This window comes from Motacilla alba, chromosome 20 (genome assembly GCF_015832195.1).
Source record: "Motacilla alba alba isolate MOTALB_02 chromosome 20, Motacilla_alba_V1.0_pri, whole genome shotgun sequence".
NCBI lineage: Eukaryota > Metazoa > Chordata > Aves > Passeriformes > Motacillidae > Motacilla > Motacilla alba.
Window position 1 is genome coordinate 13,181,626 of NC_052035.1, and position 8,092 is coordinate 13,189,717.

Below are 8,092 nucleotides of genomic sequence, written 5' to 3' on the forward strand. Positions count from 1 at the left end.
GATGCATTTGAATTCCTGTGAGGCAAAGACTTTTCCATAATGACCATTCTCTATAATTTGTCAGAAAGGTTTGTCATGTTTTTATCACAATGTGCATAATGTAGTAACATAGGGGGTACTCTTTATCAAAGTATCTATTATAAACCTCTTAGATAACAATTTCCCTACCATAATTTGACTTTCTGAAGTCAAAATCTCTCTTGGTTTGACAGTGCTGTAGGAACAGTGACAAAACTGAAGTGTGCTCTAATGTACAATTTCTGTAACCAGAAATCCAGGATGCAGAGTTGTTCAGTCTGTGCTTTGCTGAGAGTCCAAGCTAAATACAACCACTGCTGCCTGTGGGACTCTGCAGCGAGCTGCTTTAGGAGTTAGACCCATTTTCAGGGATAAATGTGATCAGCAATTCAGTAACAGCTTGGGAGAATGCCTTAGCCAACCTACAAGGATGTTTTGATGGTGAAGAAATCTTAGAAGTCTGCTAAGTTTTCTAAATTGCATGAGAGCGGATTCATTATGTGTTTTTAGAATTATTTAATCTACAGCTAATTCAGGGATTGTGAATGTGCTGGCACCAAAATTTAATGCCTTCTAATGGACACGTAGGAAGTGGTTCCTGTGTGAGAGTGGGAGGCAATTTCTTCTCCGTGCTGGAAGCTGTGTCATTTAGCATTATTACAGATGTAGTAATGTCATGCATATAAATGTAATGAGATGAGCTGTGAACTGATCATGAACCTCATTTAGAGCAGAAGCTAAGGTAAATTTTTTCATATTATAGTAAATTAAAGGGCATGGCATGTGAACTGGTTTTAAGTAGCCCTGTTCTTTAGTACATTGGCTCTTTCACATCATGTTCCGAGAGTGTTTGAATCAAGAAGGTGAGATAATGGGGCTGGTTGATAAGTTGAATAAGAATAAAAATGATATCAGGAAAGGAATATCCGTATGCAGTTGATAAACATATTCATTAGTGAAGTTCTGGGTCACGGATCCTCCAGCACATACAATCAGCTTTCAGGGACATCTTTCTTCTCAAGCAAAACCAGTAGAAAGTTTAACTCTTAAATTAACTCTTGGTATCTGCTATTCAAACGGGAGAAGGCTGCAGTGCCAGGATTGCTGAATCCGGTGAAATCCAGCCCAGGCATTTTCAGCTTTGAGAGAACCTCAGGGCAAGAAAAATTTCTCAACAGGACAGCAAAGAAGGAATTAGTTGTTTATTTCACCTGGAAATCCTTGAAGAATGGGGCTGTGTGGACCTGTCCCACACGGATGGGCAGAGAGAGATGAGATGTGGGAATCCCTGAGTGTCCAAGCATGGGGAACTGTGGATTCAACTCCAATCCTCCTTAATCGGGCAATTTATGTCATGACTTGTGGGGACAAGGGGGAATTTCCCCTACCCAGCAATTCTTGCTCTTTCACCCCTTAGTCTGGCTGGGCAAAAAGAGGTGTAAAGTCAAAAGAGGAGAAAATAGAAGTGAGAATATCCATATTGCTCGTGTCGGTGGGTTTTGCTGCTGATTCCCTGAGCATGTGTGAGAGGGAGCAGACTGGTGCTGCTGAGCAGTGAGGCTCGCTCCCTTTCTGGGCAGGAAGAAGAATTCTTTCAGCATCTTTGTTACCAAAGCTGCAGGAAATATAAAAACCCTCCAACAATATTTTTAGTGTTAAAGAATCAAGGCATTACTCTATTTCTGGCCAGGACGTTGTTCTGGCCAGGATGTAACACAGAAATCATTTCATCTACACACAGCCCGGCTATGCAGAGAAAACCATTCCGTGACACACGGATTTTACTGGATTTTTCACCAATTTTATGCAGTCAAAACCCACAGAGATTCATTGGTCCGATGTTCATTGGTTGCAAGTCAGGTAGTTCTTAGTATTTGGTTTCCTATTGGTTACAGATCGCTTCTGATGCTAATTTGGTCCTCATTCTTATCTCTTCTTCCCCAGGCCAGGTGTCTCAGGCCACCCCAGGAGTTGTTTGGAGTTGATGGTTCGTTAATTGCCATTGATGGATGTTATCCTTTGAGTGTCTCCTGTGCTACTCTCAGTCTGCCCATGGAAAGAAACTCTAATTCCCTTCCCCCGGGGCAAAAGCGAACAGAGGTTGAACTTGATGATATCAAAAGTCTTTTCCAACCTAGTTCATTCTGTGATTCTGTGAAAACCGACTAGAATTATAAAATAAAATAAAAAAATTAAACTTGGTATATTTTCCAACACCTCGGTTGACACAAGGCAGCAGCATTAATTCTCCTCTCCACAAGATCCTCGCCAGTGATCCTCTGATGAGATGTTTTTCCATTTGGCTGGTGTGATGTGCAGCCTTTTGGGTGTGTGTGAGTGCAAATCACATCCTGCCGGGTGTGGGATTGATAGCCCGGCAGAGCAGGGAGGTTATTTCCTCACAGAGCAGCTGAACTACACGAGTGACAGCAGAAGCCTCTTCCTTGGCACCCGCTGTGTGTCACCCTAAAGGGGTGGCTCAGGAGCCCAAACTGCTCCTTCTGCCCTGGCTCTGGCAGCTCTGGGGGCACACAAAACTCCCTTCACAGAAGCACTGCAGCTCTCACCTTGCTGAAACCATTCACCTGGGCTACGTGTGAGGAGCAATAACTGCTGTTCCCATTGCTGGTTGCTTGAGATGTGTTTGTCATGGAGCCATTCCCCATTGGAACACAGGCTTTAACATAAACTCATCTTTTTTGGTCCCCAGCAAAGTTTGCATAACTCATGCCTGTGAAAAATTTATCATCTTCTACCCTTAGATTGATATTTATGTTGCACTGAAGTGCAAACAGTCACTCCTGTACCTGGGGTTTGACATTTGAAGAAGATTTGGGATGGTTATTTATTTGTCATTCAGTGCAGCCCACTCGGAGGTGAAGTGTCTGCTCCAGACCTGCGCCTCCAGAAAAGAGCTTTCAAACTTGGAGCAGCCCAGCAGAAGTGCAGTGTCTTGTGCTGATTACTAAACGCAGAGAGGCTGCAAATGATGCTGTGTGCCGAGCTCTGTTCAACATCTGCTGCCACTAACACGGCCAGAGTGGTATTTTGTGAAGTGAAAAATGATGGGGGCAAATTTGCAAGCTGAGTGTTTAAACTGCTTTGCCTCCTTGAGGTATTTCACACCTCATTTGGTTCCCATGGACTTTTAAATTTGCGCTGAGATTCTTCCATAAATGTAAAAGCTTCTTATTTAGATTTAATTTTTGATTCCTCTCACTACTGATGATAATTTAGCTTCATGAGAACTTCACAAAAATCTGGCAAGAGATGTTCCAGGCAATTGGGGAAGAGATTGTCCAAGGCCAGGTTGGACAGGGCTTGGGGCACCCTGGGATAGTGGGAGGTGTCCCTGCCCATGGTGGGACTGGATGATCCTGAAAGTCCCCTCAACCCAAACCTTCTGTGCTGTTTGTATTTGTTTTTCTAAACGTTCAGCAATTTCAAATTGTTTTCCCAGTGTAAGAGCCAGTTGTCCTCTTCCCCTTCAGGCTGGAAAGCTGTGTAAATAGTTGATAACATCCTCTTGTAGCAGGCCAGAACTCGCATTCCCAAGGGCAGATTTTGCTGCCCTTTGCTCCTCACCAATATTGCTGCAAAGCCAATTGTCAGTCCTTTTAGACGGAACAAGTGACAGCCAAGGCCACATTCCCTCTTTTGCACCTCTCACTGCATAATGCCGTAATGAGATTCTGGTCAAGCGGTTCAGTGCAATGCAATATTCAGTCGTGCTCAGAAAAGGCTGCTGTGAATTGCTGGGCACGGTGATTAGCCCCTGTTTGTCCGAGGTTACTGCAAATTGTCACATCTCGCAGGTGCTGTGCTGGGACACGGCCTTGGGGAGGAGCGACACACAGGCTCTGTGCTGGAAGGGACAGTGCCTGCAGCTCAGGGACAGACACCTTTGCACAGCAGGTCCTGGTGGGACTGGCCAGAAGGAAAAAGCCACCTGTGAACAGCCCTACAGCAGGAGAGAGGGACCAAGGGGTCCTCGAACCCTGCCGGCCCCACGCTCTGCAGAAGAGCAGACAGCAAGTTCTGCACAAGGGGAGGTCCCATGCCTTATCCCTGTTCTTGCATCTGGCAGAGGTTTAGATGGGATATTAGAAAAAAATTCTTGCCTGTGAGGGTGGGCAGGCCCTGGGATGGAATTCCCAGAGCAGCTGGGGCTGCCCCTGGATCCCTGGCAGTGTCCCAGGCCAGGCTGGACAGGGCTTGGAGCAGCCTGGGACACTGGAAGGTGTCCCTGCCATGGCAGGGGGAGGTCTTTAAGTTCCAGCCCAATTCCATGTTTCTCTGATTCTAAGTGTCCCGACACCAGCAGGAGAGCTGCCTTCTTTTGGTGTCTTCTTCTGCTCTCCTTTTCAGCCAGGATTTGAGATACACCAAAAATTGTAACTCCTTGAATGACCAAACTTTAAATAGTGATAATATTGAATCTACACAGGCATTTCACAGATGTGAGTAGCTTATAATGAGCCCATGGCTAGGGAACAATGTCAATTACAGCCACAGCTATAAGCAGCTTTTTGGTCTGCTGATCTTTCTAACATTTAACAATGGGGAACATTCTGTTAAAGCATCTAACCTATAATTTATAAAAGATTTATGCCATGTTTTCAAGTGTGAATTGGTGAAGTAGAACCACTATAAATAGAGTCATTGTGTCTGAGGCTGTGGGCTTTGAGATATTATAAAATCAGGAACCTTTTCTGGGGCTCTGGGCACGTGGTGCCCTGTCCCCAGCTGTGTTAGAGCACCAGGAGTGCCTGGTTCTGATCTTGCTTTATGGTGGTGCTGATTGTATGATCTCGGGAGGAGGAGAGAGCCTGTTCTGTGGCTCTGGGAGTGTGCCCACCCTGTGACTCGCTGTGTTCTGTGTGACACTGGCACAGGTGCCCATCCCTCACGATGGGTGTGAGCAGGGGTGTTCTGTGTGCGTCGGTGAAATCCTTTAACATACCCGACAGCTTGAGAACAGCCGCTGCAGGAACTTGCTGGAGACCAGGCTCCAGTCAGGAAGACTTCGCTAAATTCCCTGCACCAGCAGGGAGGATGAGTGGAGGGATGTTGCCAGCCTGCCGATGGCATTTCTGCCCTGCCAGGCACATGCCTTACATCCTTCAGTCAATGGATGGCACTGCTGGCTTTGCACAGCTGGGCTGCTCGGGGGAGCAGGGTTCTGAAGTGCAGCTGTGACTCACTGCTCGCTGTAAAACCCGCTGCTGGGAAGGGGTTCCTTCAGCAGCCTGGTGCAGCCAGCTCCTGGAGCAGGGATGGGGACGGGCCCTGGGGTGAAGGTGGCCCCAGGCAGCCCCCACTGCCCAGTTCTTGTGGGGAGCCAGGCTTGCTGTGCCTCAGCTGCCTGTGCGCAGACAGGAGGGGGCTCTTGCTGAGAAGGCCTAAAGCACATTTTGCTGACGGGAGCTCAACGTGCTTGGGCTCAGCCTGGAGACACTGCCAAGTACAAGCAGATCTGCTGGGAATACCATGGAATCCCAGCAGAGAATCATGGAATGTTTGGGTTGGAAGGGATCTTAAAGACCACCTCATTCCACCCCTGCCATGGCAGGGACACCTTCCACTGTCCCAGGCTGCTCCAAACCCTGTCCAGCCTGGCCTGGGCACTGCCAGGGATCCAGGGGCAGCCCCAGCTGCTGTGGGCGCCTGTGCCAGGGCCTCACCTCCCTCACAGGGAGGAAATTCTTCCCAATATCCCATTATTCATTATTTCTTATTAATATGAGCAACAGATTCTTCATTATTTGTTATCCTATGGGACAGGGCATGAGAATTCACTTCTTATTCATGGATTTAGCAAATTTATTGGTTTGTCACAGACTGCTCACTTGAGCTTGCTGAGGCAAATTCTTAATTACACTGTTGTGATCCCAGAGTTGGTAAAATGGGAAAGAAGAGCACGGACATAGAGTAAGGTGAATTTAAAAGGGGAATCAGAAAGGAGAGCTGAAAAATGGAAAGCTGTAAGGAATGTTGTACAAAGGTTATTAAGCATTCAAGGCAAAGAAGAAACAGAAGAAGTGGAAGGGAAGGTTAGAAGAAAAGCTGTCTGTGAACAGATCTTCTTTTTCCAGAAGCCTGGATAAGCCCTAAAAAATAACCCAATTCCAAAGGATCCTAAAGAAACAACCTGAAAACACTCTTGGTTTAGCTGGGTGCAGCTCAGTGACATGAGCAGTGTTGCAATTCTAAAATGGATGTAAATCAGAGTGATCTGTGCCCTAATTACCAGTCTGACAGAACAGCAGATCCAGTCCTGTGGAAACCCCAAGTGGTTTCTGTGCTGTCTCACCCCACAGACTAATTGGTCACTTGCCTTCTAGAAAGGCTTTCAAGATAATTAAGAAAAATAATAAATTGGGAGAATATCTTGCTTCTAATTGGGTGTCAGATGTATGAAACCCTTGAGAAACTGAAGAGTTTGCTAATAACCAGAAACCCTCAGCTTTCTCTGGTGCTGCCTGCTTTGTTCTGAGTTGTTGTGGAATAATCAGGTTTTAATGGATGTGACATTCACCACAGCTAACCAAGAGGCTTCGGTTTGGGAGAAGCTCTGCTGCTGCCAGTGTGGCAATGAATTTTGCTGGCCTGAAAAGAAAGAACTCCTCATTTTCGGTGTTACAAAACCCAATTTTGCCTGTTATTTAAAGGCTTTCAGCTGCCTCTGACAGTACTGCAGGAAAAGTAATTGTACTGAAGGAAAAGGCCTAAAATACACTTTAAACTTCTCTGGCCTAAGCAGCTCTGTTGTCTGCTGGCTTGTGAAGTAAATAAACATCAGCGTGCATCAGCTGCTGGGAATGGACCTTAGGAATTCAGCTTATGGATGCAGCCTTTGGGGTTTGGAGCTCCTGGATGATGCTTGAACCCACAAACATCAGGCATGTGCTTCTAAGTGGTTTCCATGGAAATAACATTAAAAGCTATTTAAAGAACGGAAGGGAAATGTACACATCTTTTATGGATTTTTACGCAGAAATAATTGATTCTAAAAGCTGGGGTGAAGCAGTTCACACTCTGATGCAATGAGGCCCAGAGCTGTTTAATTCTGGTTTTGTGAGGGGTGACGTGTTTCTAAATGCTTGTGACAGGAAAATACTGTGCAGACAGAAGTTACATGAGCATTTATAATTCTGTCTTATCTTCACTTTACTTGCCGAGGAACACTCCTGATGAACATGGCAGTCTTTTGTTAGCCAGTATTTAATATCAGTATTTAATTCTCAGCAAGCAGAAAGGGTTTGAGCTTAGTTCAGATTATTTCTTTTTTTGTTTTCAGAATAAACTCAAGAATTTAGGAGGAAATTATGAACTCTTTGGTCCGTTTTGAAGTCGAGGAGATGGCACTGAAGTGACAAACAGAGCATTCAGCACCCACAGAGACTCCAGAATAATGACCTGGCATGTAAACAGGCAGTGAAAAGAGGAGGAAACCAGCCTGGAAAAACCTCTGCTGAGCACCTCTGCCTTCCCTGGTAACTGCAGGGGCAGGGAAGGGAAAGAACAGGCTGGGAATGGGGAAAAAGTGATTTGGGAAGCAGCTGCCAGGGGATGGTGACTACAGCAAATGTCCACTGTTAATGCAGCAAGACTGGCACTGCCTGGGCAGTGTCATTTTGGGCTGGGTCACTGTTGCTCCAGTGTGACATCACCACCAGGGCTGGAGATGATGAAATTAATAGAAACCGGGCATGTTAATTAAGAGCCAGGGCAGCTGTCCTCTGCTCTTAGTGACAGTGTCATCCAGCTGTGATAGCTGAGTAGATTTTCTCACCCACCAGTGGCTGATAGACCCCAGATCAATCACTTACATAAAGCAGCTCCTGAGTCACCTCCAGCAAGTGTACACATGTGAAATTGGGAAGAAACAGTCTGGAGCTTGTGCTGCTCTGGTGTCACAGCCTGGGGGAGGTTGAGAGGGCCCACAGTGGCTCCTCTGGGGCAGCTCTTTTCTCCAGTCTCCCACAGTTCCTCTTGGAACTGGATTTCTCCCCAGATGTCTCCCACAGCTGTTTCTCTTGAAACCAGATGTTGTCCCCAGATATCTCCCACA